Source organism: Somniosus microcephalus, chromosome 9, assembly GCF_052327205.1.
Source record: "Somniosus microcephalus isolate GS21.2 chromosome 9, FLI_Smic_1.0, whole genome shotgun sequence".
Taxonomy (NCBI): domain Eukaryota; kingdom Metazoa; phylum Chordata; class Chondrichthyes; order Squaliformes; family Somniosidae; genus Somniosus; species Somniosus microcephalus.
Genome location: NC_140995.1, coordinates 224,451,473 through 224,464,955, shown reverse-complemented (window position 1 = coordinate 224,464,955; position 13,483 = coordinate 224,451,473). Strand labels below are relative to the sequence as shown.

Sequence of the window (13,483 nt, the reverse complement as noted above, 5' to 3'; positions counted from 1 at the left end):
TCAAAAGCCTTCATAATTTTGAACACCTCTATTAAATCTCCCCTTAATTTTCTCTGCTCCAATGAGAATAATCCCAGCTTCTCTGATCTCTCCCAGATAACTGAGGTTCCTTATCCCTGATACCATTCTGGTAAACCTCCTCTGGGACGTAAGAGAGTAACTTTGGGTAACGTGGGTTGCCTCTTTCTGGTGCTAAAAGAGAACGAATGTAGCAATCTAAAATTGCAATGTTCTGCGCCACAGTGCGCTCGGAGGCAGAGTTTTGTGCCAGGAATTGTCATCCTCGAGTTCCTGTGCTGTCGTTGGGAGGTGCAAGCCAGAGACCTCCCCCACGTGGAAAAAGGTAGAGTCAGTCTTCCTTTAACCTCTCCCCTGGAAGCCATGGGTACGGCGGAAAACTCTGCTGGCTGTGCCTTAACTCACACCAAGTCCCGTTCACCCATCACCCCTGTGCTCGCTGACCTACATTGGCTCCCAGTCCAGCAATGCCTCAATATTAAAATTCTCATCCTCGTGTTCAAATTCCTCCAGGGCCTCGCCCCTCCTTAGCTCTGTAACCTCCTCCAGCCCTGCAACCAGTGCTCCCTGTAAGCTGCACGGCCTCACAGGGCCAAACAAAATTAAAGGAAACATTGCCTACATCCCCTCTAGATCTCTGCGTTCCTCTAACTGGGGTCTCCTGCATCCCGCCCTTCCTTTGCTCCACCATTGGCGGCCGTGCCTTCAGCTGTCGAGGTCCTAAACTCTGGAATTCCCTCCCTAACCCTCTCTGCCTCTCTACCTCTCTCTCCTCCTTTAAGATGCTCCTTAAAATATGTTCTCTTTGATCTGTCCTGATGTGTCTCGGTGTCAGTTTTTGTCTGATTATGCTCCTGTGAAGTGCCTCGGGACATTTTACTATGTTAAAGGCACGATAATGTAAGCCATTGGTGAAATAGCAGAACCCCATCAGAAATGTGAGTATTTTAATAAAGATTTACCGCTCATTTGGGAACTGGGCTCATTTTAATGGAGAGTGGCAGATCGGTTTTAAAAATAGGTTCCTCTCTCTAGTCAGCTATATTTGGGGAGGCTTTTTTACCACCTTGCCCTCTGAACCCTCCTCATTTGACATATGGATTCTTTTTAAAAAATGTTTTGTAACCTGATATTTCTGTCTCTTATGAACCCTTTTCTTCTAAGTTCTTTCAGTGGAGATAACCATCTGATCAGAAACTCCCCACAGCAACACCAGGATTTTGTTGAAGGTTGTTCTCTCGTTAAATTTCTCCGTCTGTTTCAGTCTTGGCCTCAGCCCTGGCCTCTCTCCTGTCAGCGTGTTTGTGTTTCTGTCTCTGTCTGTGTGTCTATCTCTGTCTGTGTGTCTATCTCTGTCTGTGTGTCTATCTCTGTCTGTGTGTCTATCTCTGTCTGTGTGTCTATCTGTGTGTGTGTGTGTGTGTATCTTTGTCTCTGTGTGACCCCTCTCTGTCTGTGTGTCTATCTCTGTCTGTGTGTCTATCTGTGTCTGTGTGTCTATCTCTGTCTGTGTGTCTATCTCTGTCTGTGTGTCTATCTGTGTCTGTGTGTCTATCTGTGTCTGTGTGTGTGTATCTTTGTCTCTGTGTGACCCCTCTCTGTCTGTGTGCCTATCTCTGTCTGTGTATCTTTCTGTCTTTATCTATATCTCTTTGTCTGTATGTTCCCCTCGCTGTCTGTATCTCTGTCTCTGTGTATCTTTTTGCCTGTGTGACTCAGTCTCTGTGTTTCTGTGCATGTGTCTCTGCCTGTCTGTGCCTCTTTCTGTCTATGTGTATCTCTTTTTTTGTGTGTGTGTGTGTGTTGTACAATCGGTGTATGTCTTTATGTATGTGTATGTATCTCTCTGGTATGTATGTATCTTTCTCACTCTCTGGTGTGCTATCTATGTCTATCTATATGTGTGCGTGTGTATGTATCTTTGTCTCTGTGTATCTCTGTGTCTGCGTCTCTTTCTCTCTGTCATTTTCTGTCTGTGTGTGTTGTGCTCTGTTCGTCTCTTTTTCTTTGCCTCTGTGTCTACCTCTCTCTCTCTCTCTCTCTCTCTCTCTCTCTCTGTCTACCTCTCTCTCTGTCTACCTCTCTCTCTGTGTCTACCTCTCTCTCTCTGTGTCTACCCCTCTCTCTCCGTGTCTACCTCTCTCTCTCTGTCTACCTCCTCTCTCTCTCTCTCTCAATTCAATTCAATTCAAATGCTTTATTGGCATGAAAGTTTACAGAGAACCATATTGCCAAAGCTTACATAGCAAAAAGGTACAGTTTTCCAACATTCTGTAGGTGTCAATCGATTTGACATTTGTTGGGTACATACAATATTACTTTTAAACAATATTAATTTTAAACAGTCTTTGTACTTCATTTGGTACGTTCTGTGTACCTCTCTCTCTCTCTCTCTCTGTGTACCTCTCTCTCTCTCTCTCTCTGTACCTCTCTCTCTCTTTCTCTCTCTGTCTACCTACCTCTCTCTCTCTCTCTCTCTCTCTCTCTGCCTCTTGGCGTTGACCTCTTTTGGCTCGGCTCACTTGTTTACAGCTTACTCAGAAGGCAGCAAAACAAACTGCAGCTGGGCTGAGTTGAAATGCAAAGCACATTCATTCACTGCAGAGAAGCGAGCCGAGGAAGGCAGGCCAGTGGCGCTGTCACTGTGTAACACTCCAGCATTCAAGAGCAGCTTAACTCCTGAGGCAGAAAGAAGAAAAGCAAGACCTGCTGTAGACACGCATTTGTCAGTAAGGTTACCCCTATTCACCATCGACAAGTATTTCCGATCATTCCTGGATTAGTAGCACAGTGAAGGCTTGTAACGGCCAACGTCTTGCATCTGACACGACTTTTTAATCGTGTGTGCCTGTGTCAGCGTTCTCCGGTTGAAAGCCTGTGCAGGCTAAATGGTGTAAAAAAGACACGAATTGGGTGATAGCTACCCCGAATCGCCTCTTCTTTCCCTCTACTCCCTTCCCTACACCCGGGACCACCTTCCTACCAAAATTGGAACCCGTGCCCAGGACAAGAATCCATAAGGAGACGCGGTGAGGAACGAAGGAAGCTGCAGCAGGGACAAAGGGCGTCGAGGCGCGGTGTTCCATCACCAGTAGATCTGCACGAGTAAGTACAGGAAAGGAGGTTGCTTGGCTCTGTTGTACGCTCGGTGCTACCGTTGTCTCGGAATTGCTCACAGTGTTGATATTCTGGAGAGACGCTTGAACTGTGTGTCAGTCCATTGCATGTGGTGCCCGAGCTAATATTATCGGAGCACCGGTGACAATCGGTGATTAAGCAGAGGGTTTACTTGATTGGTTCTTAAGGCGGCGCCGTTGGTAGCTCTGAGTTTCCCGGTTCAGTTCCCCAGAAGGGCAACTCCAGAAATTGCGTTCCACAGGCGTCTGTGAAAATGTGATGTCTCCGCAGGAATGGACTGTGCTGCTGATTTAGAGCCAGTTCTATGATTGGAAAAATTGCATTGAATTTGTACGGGCAGATATAAATGGCAGTGTGATGACATTCGCGTACTGTCGTGCATTTCTCAACCATCAGTAACTTGATCAGGATTGGGGAGGGGGCGGCGTCCCTTTAAGACGAAAGAGCTCCACCTCTGAAAGGAATTTCTGTCCCCTGATCGAAATAATTCCGGACATAAGTCAAAGACGCTGCAGCAGACGACCCCTACCAGCCCCGGGAATAAGAAAATAAGTAAATAAAGAACAACTTGCATTTCAATAGCGGCTTTCACGACCTCAGGGTATCCCAAAGTGCTTTACAGCCAATGAAGTACTTTTTGAAGCGTAGTCACTGTTGTAATGTAAGAAACCCGGCAACTAATTTTGCGCACAGCAAGCTCCCACATACAGCAATGAGATAACGACTGGATAATCTGTTTTTTTAAATGTTGGTTGAAGGATAAATATTTGTCCAGGACACCTGTCTTCACATCTCCTCCCCCTGGATTCAGCGTAGAGCATTTGATGTGGCACCTATTAAGCAGAACCAGCTGGTCCGTAGCCTCGTTGCTCGTTTATTCTAGAAACATAGAAACATAGAAGATAGGAGCAGGAGTAGGCCATTCAGCCCCTCGAGCCTGCTCCGCCATTCAATGAGATCATGGCTGATCATCCAAACTCAGTGCCCTGTCCCTGCCTTCTCCCCATACCCCTTGATCCCTTTAGCCTTAAGAAATATATCTAACTCCTTCTTGAATATATTTAATGAATTGGCCTCAACTGCCTTCTGTGGTAGAGAATTCCACAGGTTCACCACTCTCTGGGTGAAGAAATTCCTCCCCATCTCTGTCCTAAATGCCTTACCCCTTATCTTTAGACTGTGACCCCTGGTTCTGGACTCCCCGCCATCGGGAACATCCTTCCTGCATCTAGTCTGTCCAGTCCTGTTAGAATTTTATAGGTTTCGATGAGATCCCCTCTCATTCTTCTAAACTCCAGCGAGTATAAGTCCAATCGACCCAATCTCTCCTCATACGTCATTCCTGCCATCCCAGGTATCAGTCTGGTGAACCTTCGCTGCACTCCCTCCATGGCAAGAACATCCTTCCTCAGATAAGGCGACCAAAACTGCACACAATATTCAAGGTGTGGTCTCACCAAGGCCCTGCACAACTGCAGCAAGACATCCTTGTTTCTGTACTCTAATCCTCTCGCTACGAAGGCCAACATACCATTTGCCTTCTTAACCGCCTGCTGCACCTGCATTCATTCTGAATGCCCCTTGTCATGCAGCCCTCCGCGCAGTGGAGGGAACTCATTTTAAACCTGTTGATGCTCCCCCCCATTTGCGCCATTGGTTGAACTTGTGTGAGGATGATGACGAAGATCTCTAATTCCCAGCAGTATCCTATATGTGGCCTTTTGACCACTAACGGTGTGTTCCACTTGGGCCCAAGCTTACTAATAATGTGGATGTGGATGAACGTGGCCCCTTTGCTGCCTAGATTGAGGTGATCTCGAGCAGCTCAGGTTCAAAAGGCAGCTGCGGGTGAATTCCTCGGAAAACTGACTGGATAGTGCAGCGGAGTAGACACTGGCCTTTCACATTTTTGTGGGGGCCTGGTCTCAAAGACAACCCGTATTGACCCGGGATGAAAGGCTCTTCTGTCGGCTGGTTGTCCAGATCCAATGTGAAATGAGTTGGAGCAAATTTAACCCAGCTCCGCTCGTCTCTAATTCACTGCCACTAAATGGGCAATCTCACTTGAGAGAGAGAGAGGCCATCGGGACAGCCGGTGTAGAAATTGACAGACACAGTGAGATGGATGGGCCATTGGCACTCTGTAGCCTGAAAGCATGATGTGCAGAGACTTGAGCATGGGGTGTCAGGAAAATCATGTGGTGTGGAGTGTGTTTTGCTGGGGTGGGGGTGGGGGGGAGGTGGGTGTTGGTGGGATTTCAACACTATGAGGATGCAGGTGTGTGCCAGACGGAATCTTCATACTTTTTCTTTTGCTTGGGAATAAGCAGGTTGGGCCAATTGGAGAGAGACACGAAGTATCTTCTCGTCTCTCCTCCCCCATTCACTTTATCACAACCTACAGCCCTTTCAACATGACGTTAAATATGAAACTGTAGGAATCGTCGAATTCCTTACTAATAACTGAGGTTGACTCAGGAGATCAAACAAACAGGTCTTTAATGTAAGACTAAACGAATTCGAACCGTTTGTTGAGATCGATACAGGAGAACCACGAAAACAGGTCTTAACAAGATGGAGATTCCACGAGGACTGCTTGGGCAGTCACGTGGTTTGCGACGCGACGTCATTGCGTTTGCCCGCGTTTTCCCGCGCTCTTAAAGGTGCCACGCCCCGTACATACAAACACTATATACAAAACACAGTAATGTCTAACACAATGGTACCGGCTTAGGCTGGTGTTAGAACATCGTTAAAGGGAATTATATACAGTAGCCTAGAGTCATTCAATGGCTCCGCCACATGCGCCCGCCCAGAATTCACTTTAACGGACAAAGTCAAACGGTGAGGTGGTCTGATGAGCCTGTCAGAACGACTCCTGTACTCCTGAGGCGGAGGCCGTTGGGCGACTGGCGGTCTGGCGGGCGGTTGCACCTGGTCTGCTGTAACGGCAATGGGTGGCCGACCTCGTCTCGGCGGTTGTGCTGTCTCGATGGGGCGGTCGAGGTCCAGATGTGCTGGCTTTAAGCGATCGACCGAAATGTGGTCCGGTTTACCACCGACATCTACCGTGAAGGTTTTGTCCCCTGCCTCCAACACGCGGGAGGGACCAGTATATGGGGCCTTGAGTGGTTCCCTATGAGCATCGTGGCCAATAAAAACGTACTCAGCCTTGTGAAGCTCCAGGGGAACGTGTGAACTCTGCAGCCCATGATGAGAAGTGGACACCATTGCAAAGCATCTGGCCGCCTCCTGGTGACTAGTAAGCTGGTCAGACGCGGACCATGGCTTCGTCGATGCTGGCAGGAAATCCCCCGGGACTCGCAGCGGCTGACCGTACACCAGCTCCGCTGATGAAGAGTGAAGGTCTTCCTTGGGGGCCGTGCGAAGGCCCAACAGGACCCACGGTAGCTTGTCTGCCCATCCAGCGTCCTGGAGGCTGGCCCTCAGGGCGGCTTTCAGTGATTGGTGGAAGCGTTCACAGAGGCCATTCGCCTGTGGGTGGTAGGCCATGGTGCGGTGCAATTTGACACCGAGTCCTTGGGCCACTGCATTCCAGAGTTCGGAGGAAAACTGCGGTCCTCTGTCGGAAGAAATATCTGTGGGCACTCCGAAACGGGCGACCCAGGTGCTGGGGGTGATAGAGGAGTGGATGACAGGAGACTCGCCTCAGGCCATCTGGTGGTGCGGTCAACCATGGTCAGGATGTGTGAAAAACCATGGGAGGGTGGGAGTGGTCCTACCAGGTCCACATTGACATGGTCAAAACGTCGCTCTGGAACTGTGAAGGTGGCCAACAGAGCTTTGACGTGGCGCTGTACTTTGGCCTTTTGGCAGACCACGCAGGTGTTGGCCCAGTCACGGACATCCTTGTGCATGCCATGCCATACGAATTTCGCTGACATCAGCTTCTGAGAGGCCTTCATTCCTGGGTGTGACAACCTGTGTATGGCGTCGAACACTTTACGGCGCCAGACGACCGGCACAACCGGGCGAGGGTCCCGTACGGAGACGTCACACAACAGCGTGGTACCTGCCGAATGGAACTTGACGTCAGCCAACCGGAGGCCAGTGACGGTCTTTCTGCAGGCTTGTACTTCTGGGTCTGAGGCTTGGTCTGCTGCCATGGGGGCGTAATTGATGCCCAAATGAACCGTATTGACGGTCGCGCGGGAGAGGCAGTCTGCCACCAGGTTGTCCTTACCGGCCACGTGCTGTATATCCGTGGTGAATTCGGATATGTAGGTCAGTTGACGTTGCTGTCAGGATGACCACGGTTCGGCGGTCTTGGCCATGGCAAAAGTTAGCGGCTTATGGTCCACAAAGGCGGTGAAAGGATGTCCTTCCAGGAGGAAGCGAAAATGGCGGATGGCTAGAAAAAGGGCGAGCAACTCCCAGTCGAACGTGCTATATGCTCTCTCGTTCCACCGTAGTTGACGGCTGAAGAATGCCAACGGCTGCCACGTCCCGTTCACCCACTGCTCTTGCACGGCACCGATTGCGTAGTCTGACGCGTCGGTGGTGAGGGCGATGGTGGCTCCTGGCAGCGGGTGCGCCAGCATGGTTGCGTTGGCTAAGGCGCTTTTGGTGTCGGCGAACGCTCGGGCCATGTCATCCGTCCAGTCTACCGGGTTCTTGCCAGTCTTGCCCTTGAGGACCTCATACAGGGGCTGCATGAGTAGTGCTGCCTTAGGCACGAAACGGTGGTAAAAGTTTACCATGCCTAGGAATTCCTGCAGGGCCTTAATGTTTTGTGGGCATGGAAAGGATATCACCGCCTCTACCTTCGCTTGTAAAGGAACCGCTCCCTCTGCGGTGATGCGATGCCCCAGGAAATCAATTTGGTGCAGGCCAAACTGACACTTGGCCAGGTTGATAATCAGGCCGTGTTGGCTGAGGCATCGAAAAAGGGTGCATAGGTGACAGATATGTTCCTCTTTAGTAGGACTGGCAATTAGAATATCGTCCAGGTAGATGAAGAGGAACTTGAGGTCCCACCGCACGGAGTCCATCAGGCATTTGAAAGCCTGGGCGGCGTTCCTTAACCCGAACAGCATTCGCAAAAACTCGAAGAGGCCGAATGGGGTGATGACTGCGGTCTTCTGGACGTCCTGTGGGTGCACTGGGACCTGGTGGTAGCCCCGTACGAGGTCGACTTTCGAGAAGACGGTGCTCCCTGCCAAATGGGCAGAGAAATCCTGGATGTGGGGGATCGGGTACCGATCAGGAGTGGTGGCGTCGTTTAGGCGTCGATAGTTGCCGCATGGTCGCCATCCGCCGCCAGGCTTCGGGACGATATGGAGGGGTGAAGACCAGGGACTATTCGACCGGCGAATAATCCCTAACCGTTCCATGGTCGCGAACTCCGCCTTTGTGACCGCCAGCTTGCCAGGTTCCAGGCGCCGGGCTCGCGCGTAGACCGGGGGGCCATTGGTGGTGATGTGGTGCTCAACAGCATGTTTCGTGACTCTGGAGGAGAACGTGGGTCTTGTCAGGTCAGGAAATTCGGCGAGCAGACAAGCAAACTCGTCAGGAGTCGGGAAAGCACAGGTCGTGGTGCGCGACGTAGTGTTACTGCGGTAACCAGGGATAGAATTGAAAGTTGCCGCATTGATCTACTGCCGGTTCTTTACGTCGACCAGGAGGCTGTTGGCACACAGGAAATCCGCGCCGAGAATGGGTTGAGAAACCTTGGCCGTAACAAACTCCCAGTGAAAACGTTGCCCCCTGAAGCACACCTCCACTCGCCGTCTGCCGAAGGTCTGAATTGCTCCGCCATTAGCCGCTTCAAGGGCGAGGCCGTGATTCCCTGCCTGCACATCGAGGGCGGACGCGGGTAAAATGCTGCACTGCGCTCCGGTGTCGTACAGAAAACGACGACCGGAGAGCGTATCGGTGATGAAAAGCAACTTGCCCGCGTTGCCGATCGCCATGGCGGCCGCGGGGCGCCCGTTAGACCCGTTCCTCAGTAGTCGCGGTTGTTTTTTTGGGGGGAAAGCTGCAGTGAGGGTGGCAACGTCTCGCCTTTGCGCCAAACTGCGCGTGGTAGAAACACAGCCCAGCAGGCTGACGAGCTGGGGCGGCGCCTGTGGGGGATGGGCACCTCGTGGTGGTGCAGTACTGCTGCGTTACCGCGAACATTTTGTCCGCTTCTGCCGCGAGTGCTGCGCAGTCTTCCACCTCGGATCTGGCCAGGGCAGCTTGCACCTGCTCAGGCAGCTGGCTGAGGAATAGTTCACGGAAAAGGAAGCATTCCGGTTCTGAGCCCAGGTGTGTGAGCTTTTGGCTCATCAACTCCGAAGGCTTGGAGTCCCCGAGCCCGGGTATAGCGAGCAATCGATGGGCACGCTCTGATTTAGTGAGCCCGAAAACTTGCAGCAACCGCGCCTTGAGGGTTTCATACTTACCCTCCGTTGGAGGGTTCCCGAGGAGGCTGATGATCCGAGAGGTGGTAGAGCCATCGAGTGCGGAGACCACATAGAGATATTTGGTCTGATTCGCAACGATGTCCCTCAGGGCGAACTGGGCCTCGACCTGAATGAACCATGAGGTCGCTTGCTGCTCCCAGAACTGCGGTAGCTTCAGCGAAACGGCGTTGGCCTCCATGTTGTGTTCTTTTTGCGAAAAACGCTCACAAAAAAGGGGGTCACCAATGTAGGAATCGTCGAATTCCTAACTAATAACTGAGGTCGACTCAGGAGATCAAACAAACAGGTCTTTAATGTAAGACTAAACGAGTTTGAACCGTTTGTTGAGATCGATACAGGAGAACCACGAAAACAGGTCTTAACAAGATGGAGATTCCACGAGGACTGCCTGGGCAGTCACGTGGTTTGCGACGTGACGTCATCGCGTTTGCCTGCGTTTTCCCGTGCTCTTAAAGGGGCCACGCCCCGTACATACAAACACTGTATACAAAACACAGTAATGTCTAACACAATGGTACCGGCTTAGGCTGGTGTTAGAACATCGTTAAAGGGAATTATATACAGTTGCCCAGAGTCATTCAGTGGCTCCGCCACAAAACTTTCTTTTAACTCGATTCAGAGTGGATTGATTTTCATATCAATTTCTAGCTCCCTCCCCCATGAATGTTATCTTCCCATCTTTTGTAATTTCTTTAAATGTAGGCCTCTGCTACTGCTACCTGTAGTCACCATCTTGGTGTTCCATCTGCCATTTCCTAGTTCAGATGGATGGCCAAGGTCTCAAACTCTGCCTGCCTATAACAGTGCTTGTCCCCCAAATGCCATTGAGACATTTCTTGGCCCAGAAATGAGATACCCTGTTGCCAGGGCTCCACACTTGACAGTGTAACTAACCACGGCCTTCCCCCATGTATCATTTTTAAGCTCAGGTCACTCTCTATCTCTACCACTCCATAGCTTCTCTTCACAATCTATCTGAGATCAAGCCTCGGTTTGAGGTGAATGCCCCAAAGGACTTCCTCTGTAATGCTGCACCAAGAACTTGGGAGAAATATTTCTGACCCCAGCACAGGGGAAATTAAAAAAAAATTCTTCAAGAACATTTCTACAGTTCCTTCAGCAGAAGTAGACTGGAAACTTCTTAAAACCCCATTGAACATAAATCTTGTACTTTTCTGTGCATTTGTAAAGAAACATTATTTGTTCTGTGTCTTTCTGAAAGCTCATTACTTCATGTCTCTTTCTCTTTATTTCCTCTCTCTCATGTTGATAATGGGAGTATCTTTGCTCAGCTGGTACATAGTTGCAGTCAGGACAGTTGCATGCCTTGCTTCACCTTCAGAAAATTGGGATAACCAAAGATCGGGATTCCCTTGTTGCTCTTCTTTCAGTAGTGTCCCGTGTTGTTGCCTTGTAATAGCACACACATCCAGCACTGTGTGTCTCCTTTTCGTATCTAAGTAGGTCAACACTCAGACATAAAACTGATTGGAGAGGGAATACTCCTTTCTGTCAATGCTTCTGTTTCCAAGGAGACTGTGACTCGTACTTTAACGAGAATGCAAAATTGGAATCCTAGTTCAGGTCACAATAATTGCTCCTTTTGCATTTGTTGTGCTTTGCCTTACTATGTCAGTTGTGTCCATTGTTGCTGAAAGACCATGTTTCTCCTCTCCCGCCCGCCTCCCGCCCCCCCCCCCCCCACCGCCCCCCACCCCCCCGCTCCCCGCTCCTGATGGTAAACGTGTGTTCTGGTGCAGAGCCAAGCAGACCAGGAAGGTTCCAGGTTCAGTCCCCATGGTTCTGTGCCGAGCTGGCTGATCTTAGCTGAGGAAGAACTGCAACTGATCTCAGCACCCTAGGGTTAGGAAGGTGCAACATCGGCCAAGGGCCCTACTCCCTGACCACTGCCCAGTGACCGCCTTGATGACAACTGCATGTCTGCAAACATTGTGCTCAGCTGGGCTGCCTCCCCTGTGTTTGAATATCTTCCCAACACTCAATGTGTAGGTTTACACATGACACGTGCCCCATTGGGTAAGGCAGGGTAGTCGTGGAGGGGTTCGAGCCAGTGCTGCCAGCTGAGTAGAGAAGAATCTAAATCCTGGTCTATTTGGTCCATGGCTTTGCCCCCTCCCTATCTCTCTAACCTCCTCCAGCCCTACAACCCTCTGAGATCTCTGCATTCCTCCAATTCTGGCCTCTGGCGAATCCCTGATTACCTTCACTCCACCATTGGTGGCCTTATCTTCAGCTGCCTAGGCCCTAAGCTCTGGAATTCCCTTCCTAAACCTCTCTACCTCTCTCTTTCTTTAAGCCGCTCCTTAAAACCTACCTCTGTGACCCTCACCTGTCCTAATATCTCCTTATGTGGCTCGGTGTCAAATTTTGTTTGATAACGCTCCTGTGAAGCATCTTGGGAAGTTTTACTATGTTAAAGGCGCTATTTAAATACAAGTTATTCACAGAATCACAGAATCACAGAAACCCCACAGTGCAGATAGAGGCCATTTCGGCCCATCGAGCCTGCACCGACAAGGTTATTGTTGTTATAGAGGATGTAGCTTCTCACAGGATTATAATAACAAGGCTGTAGCCACTTTCCCAAAGGCAATTGATCACTTTGTGATCGATTACCATTCGGAAACCAACTTTGTAGGCCCTACTTCAGCCAGGCTGATATTTGGTCCCTCACCCCTGCTCCTCCTTCCCAGAACCACGATAGGGTTCCCCTTGTCCTCACCTTTCACCCCACCAGCCTCCACATTCAACGGATCATCCTCCGCCATTTCCACCACCTCCAAAGTGATCCCACCACCAAATGCATCTTCCCCTCCCCTTTCAGCATTCCGTAGGGACCGCTCCCTCCGAGACACCCTAGACCACTCCTCTATCACCCCCAGCACCCCTTCCCTTTCACCTGGCACCTTCCCGTGCAAGCGCAGGAGATATAACACCTGCCCTTATACCTCCCCCCTTCCCACTGTCCAGGGCCCCAAACACCCCTTCCAGGTGAAACAGCGATTTACTTGTACTTCTTGCAATCTAGTATACTGTATTCGCTGCTCACGATATGGTCTCCTCTACATTGGGGAGACCAAACGCAGATTGGGTGACCGCTTTGCGGAACACCTCCATTCAGTCCGTAAGGGTGACCCCGAGCTTCCGGTCGCCTGTCATTTTAATTCACCGCTCCATTCCCACTCGGACCTCACCGTCCTTGGCCTCTTGCATTGTTCCACGGAAGCTCAACGTAAACTCGAGGAACAGCACCTCATCTTCCGATTAGGCACTTTGCAGCCTTCCGGACTCAATATCGAGTTCAACAATTTCAGATCATAACCTCGGCCCCTATTACATTTTTACTTATATGTTTTATCCACACCTTTGTTTTGGTTTTCCCCCCCACCTTTCTTTTTTTTTCTCTCTCCCACATGGCCGCTGTCTCCCATTCTGCCAGCGCATTTCACACCTAATCTAGAGCCATCTTTTGTCTCCACTAGTCCTATCACCATCTTGTCTCGTTTTGAATACCTATTAATGTCTCTTTTTCTCTTTCGTTCTCTCCCAGCCTGGCCTCTTAATCCATTTCATTTCCTGTGCCTCTTTAGTCTTGATAAAGGGTTTTCACCCGAAACGTTGACTCTATTTTCTCTCCACGGATGTTGCCTGGCCTGCTGAGTTTTTCCGGCATTTTCTGTTGTTATTTTTGATATTTGGTCAATGCAGGTATGCCTGTGTCATTGAGGTATACTGTGTCGGGTGCAGAGTAGGTGGAACTAGGCAGGATTTCTAACGGGGGAAGTTATCCTGCCAGTACCCCCTCCTCTTCTGAAGTTAGCAGGGGAGGGGGCAGGGTGCTGGGGGCAGGCACAGGATGCTCTGCCTGGCTTCACTTT

The 13,483-nt window shown here is 50.3% G+C and overlaps 1 protein-coding gene across 3 annotated transcripts in view; it reads left to right on the top strand.

Annotated features, from left to right (window-relative positions):
• Positions 1-2,599: 2,599 nt before the first annotated feature.
• daam2 (dishevelled associated activator of morphogenesis 2) overlaps positions 2,600-13,483 on the top strand; it is a 329,728-nt gene continuing 318,844 nt past the window's right edge. For 2 of the 3 annotated variants that reach the window (XM_085997939.1, XM_085997941.1), the window contains exon 1: positions 2,600-3,123. The gene's annotated coding sequence lies outside the window, so the exon portion shown is untranslated. The remainder of the gene's footprint in view (positions 3,124-13,483) is intronic. The other variant, XM_085997938.1, reaches the window with a different exon arrangement.